We start from the raw sequence: 4,326 nt of genomic DNA, 5'->3' as shown, positions 1-4,326 counted from the left end.
TTGTTATTATTATTTTAATCATCATCATTTTTAGCATTTTGGAAGGTTTTGATAGTGTCTGTTTTTTTCTATTCATGTGTATATGTGCAGGGTGTGCAAGTGCCTGTAGAGACGTGGGGTTGATGCCAGGAATCTCTTTGATTATTTTTCTACCTTATCCTTTCATGCAGGTATTCTTGATTGTTTTAAAAGAAAAATCTGAAAAGCATCCAGAACACTTCAAAAGTCTACCAAATGTTGTTATTCAGACATTGAAATTGGAAAAAAAGATTCCTAAACCTTTTCTTTAATGTGTGTAACATATCCTCATATCCTGCAACATTTATAAGTTAAAATGACTGAGTTGGTATGATGACATTCCCTGGTTATCCCAGTACTCAGAGACTGAGGCAGGGGGATCTTAAGCTTGAATCCAGTTTCAGTTTACAGTGAGACACAACTTCAAAACGGCTAAAATATAATTCCCCTCTGCTTTCAGGAGTGAGGGAGTGTGTGTGCATGTGTGTGTGCATCTGTCTGTGGTAAAGAGAATGAGAGCACGGTATATATAAAATATCATAATGAAGCCTGTATTAGTGTTCACTAAAGGAACAAAAATGACAGACCATATATATGTGTATGTGCATGTATGTATATAACTTTGTCATTGCTGTGAAAAATACACACACACACACATATATCAGAAATTAAAAGGTCCAGTTAATTTAATGACACAAGGAAAGGACACAAAGACATACTTACTAGTTATAAAGCAATAAAACTGAATAAAAAAGACCCCAGAAGCTCATCTCATGCATCCTTGAGGCATCCAAACCTTCCAAGAGTCAGACTACATCACTCATCTCTCAGCACACGTTCTGGTCCTAACCTTCACTCTCTGCTATGCTTTGGAGCATATACTTTATTGCCATGTTTGGAACATCTGAGCTATACTTGTTTATTACTAAGAATGGGTAGACCTTAAAGATACATGACATTTCTGCTTAGAGAAGCTCTCATTGAACAACTAATCCCAACCAGTGTTGTTGATTTCACCTCTGTCTGATTTAGACAATCATAAGAGATTGCAAAATAATTTTGTAAGGAATTCAGAAATACCCCCACCTAGCCTATACACATTTCTAGGTTTTCTTAAAGAATTTCATATGGTTTAAGGATCTTAAAACACATTGTTATTTCTTAATGTAGGAAACTTTCTTGTAGGAGTTTCCAGAATCTTTTGATTCTGGATTAAAACTAAAATTTTTGAAATTTATTATCAAATAAAAACAACACATATGCCAAGAATTAAGAGGATGCTTAAAGTAGTTAGGTATCAAAAATACAGTTTTCAAATAACATGTGATATATTTAGTGAGAGCAATAGGACGAAAATGACAGAGCAGGACTATAGCTTAGTGGTAAAGGCACAGGCCACACAAGCCTGATGACATGAGGTGGTCCTGTGACACATAGATGCTCCATGGCACGTCTCCCATACATCATACTACCCCAACAATAAAAGTAATTTTTAAATTAAAAATATTTAAGTGTGGGAAGGGCTTTGTATTCAGTACTAAGTAAGTCTAAATATTAACTTTATAACTTACTATGTGGCTTTTGGTCAGCCACTTAACTTGTGAATGTCCATCCTTGTAAAACTGGATCAATAACAGTACTCATTTATAAACAATTACCCCACCCTGATGTGGGATTCCCCTCTGTATGCTGTGATTACCATCGATTAATTAAAGAAACCAGGTTGGGCCTATGGCAGGGCAGAACAGAGCTAGGAAAGGGGGGAACTAAACTGAATGCTGGGAGAAAGAAGGTAGAGTCAGGAGTTGGAGACAGACACTGGAGGGAACCTTGCCAGTAAGCCATAGCCACGTGGCGATACACAGATTAATAGAAATGGGTTAAATTAAGATGTAAGAGTTAGCCAATAAGAAGCTAGAGCTAACAGCTTCCTACTACACCATGCTACTTTCAAACAACTTATGGTATCATCTATTTCAAACTACTAGAGCAGTGGTTCTCAACTGTGAGTCTTGCCTCCTTTTGAGGGTCAAATGACTCATTCACATGGGTTGCATAGCAGATATTTACATTATAATTCATAACTGTAGCAAAATTACAGTTACGAAGTAGCAGAGAAATAATTTTAAGGTTTGAGGTCACTACACAGCATTAGGAAAGTTGAGAAGCACTGTACAAATAAAAGTAACATGAACCTAGTGATATCAAAACCATTTTAAAACTTTTATAGAAGAAAGAAATGCAGAACATAAAAAGGTAAAGAGAAGAAGTAAGTAAGAAAGGACGACAGACTGCCCAAAGGTGAACTGAAAAAGGGTGAACGCCAACGGACATACAAGAGTAGATGGGGAAAGCTCCTGAAGCCTCAGCCCTGCACAAAGAACTATGGGCCACTGAGGAAAGCTGGGCATGGGAAAGGTGGACTTCCCCAGGGAAGAACACACCGATTGATTGTCAGTGACAAATGACTAGCTCTGAGATAAAACACACAAGAAACATTACACTGACTGGACAGGTATTATTAGCAACACACACACACACACACACACACACACACACACAAACATATACATATATGCATGCAATGGCAATTAGTGAAGAAAGAGACAATGAGTTAGAAGGAGACAGGTATGTGGAAGGGTTTAGAGGGAGCAAATGGAAAAGAGAAATGCTGTAATTATAAAATTATCTCAGAAATAAAAATTACAAATATAACATGAATATCTATCCCCACTTGAATACTGACTACAGAAAACCAAGAAGCATCTACATAATTCTTTTGGAAATTCTTTTGTTTAACTAAGGTTTATTTATATATTTTGTGTATCTTAGTGGTCTATCTACATATATAACTTTATGCCAGAAGAGGGCATCAGATTCCACTAGAGATGGCTGTGAGCCACCAGATGGTTGCTGGAAATTGAACTCAGGACCTCAGGAAGAGCAGCTTTTAATCCCTGAGCCATCTCTCCAGCCCTTCGTTTTGCAGTTTTAAGTGTTTAGATCCTAAGTGTCACGGAGGGTTACTGGGATCTTCTGTGGTATTTACATAAATTCCTCAAAAGTGGAAGCAGTATATGTAAGCTGCCCTTTCCTACTAACCATGGGAAATGTCCTAAAGTTGTAAATTGACAGGAATCACTCAGCTGTTCTTATCAACAAGACTATCTTATCACAAAACATCTCTATTCTGTTGCAGAATAATCCTTTTGTACACTGTGAAGATGTGCCACTCTGGTTGATTGAATAGAAAGCTGAATGAACAATAGCTAGGCAGGATTTGCAGGTACAGAGGGTGCTGGGAAGAAGCGTGGCATCATGGAGGGGGACCTAGAGGAAGTAGATTGTGTAGGAGTTGAGGTAACAAGCCATGAGCCATGGGGCAGCACACAAATTAGTAGAAATGGGTTGATTTATGTTATGAGAACTCATTAGAAACAAGCCTAAGATACACGCAAGATTTCATGATTAATAATAAGTCTCCACGTGGATATTTAGGAGGTGGCTGGAGGGGCAGAGAAAGATTCACTATAAATGGCATCTAATGTGTACATGTATTTCCACATAAGACCTGAAAAAGTTTAAAAAAAAAAGGTTCCAAACACATAAAAATGGAGCCATATGTGGCTTCCTAGTCCTTGGCCACTGCTTGCCAGCTTGAGCTGCCAGCACGTCATGATCTAACCTGTTTGGCAGTTTAAGATTTTGCTCATGCTGACAGAAAAAGTTACAGACTCACAGTACAGCAGTTTCAAACCTCTAAACAAATAACAATGTGTCTAACAACGTGCATAGGCTTAAGAAATGAAAAGGAGTATAGTTAGTCATAAAAATATATAATTTAAAAATAATAAAAAGTCTTAAAAGAGAGAAGTAATTTTAAAAAAGAATAAGTCAAGTAAGTAGGCCTCATAAGGATGGGAACTATTATAACACAGGGAGTTTGGACCTTATATGCAGCTTTGTTAATTTTTAATTATTATTTGAATGCTAATGAGCAGCCCGCACCACTGAGAGCCGTGGGACTGTGGAAGGAATTGTTGAATTAAACCAGTCTATATGTCTATATACTTTGGGGTTACCTTGGCTTCTGAAATAAAGGTCAGGATGGACAATGTGTTGCCTTGGAGGAGAAGTAGTGGTTTTGTTTCTACAGGAAATGAGATGCTGTGGATTCCTTCCAGGTAACAAACATCCGATCTGACCAGGGGAAACTACAGACACATGGGGAGGAAATCAAGACAGACTGACTACAGACACATGGGGAGGAAATCAAGACAGACTACAGACACATGGGGAGGAAATCAA

General features: G+C 37.8%; 1 protein-coding gene across 1 annotated transcript in view; it reads right to left on the bottom strand.

Annotated features, from left to right (window-relative positions):
• LOC101990086 (transmembrane protein 45A-like) overlaps window positions 1-4,326 on the bottom strand; it is a 76,265-nt gene that overhangs the window by 23,014 nt on the left and 48,925 nt on the right. The gene's annotated exons all lie outside the window — the stretch shown is intronic.

The sequence above is a fragment of the Microtus ochrogaster genome, chromosome 2 (genome assembly GCF_000317375.1).
Source record: "Microtus ochrogaster isolate Prairie Vole_2 chromosome 2, MicOch1.0, whole genome shotgun sequence".
NCBI lineage: Eukaryota > Metazoa > Chordata > Mammalia > Rodentia > Cricetidae > Microtus > Microtus ochrogaster.
This window is presented reverse-complemented; position numbering and strand designations above follow the sequence as displayed.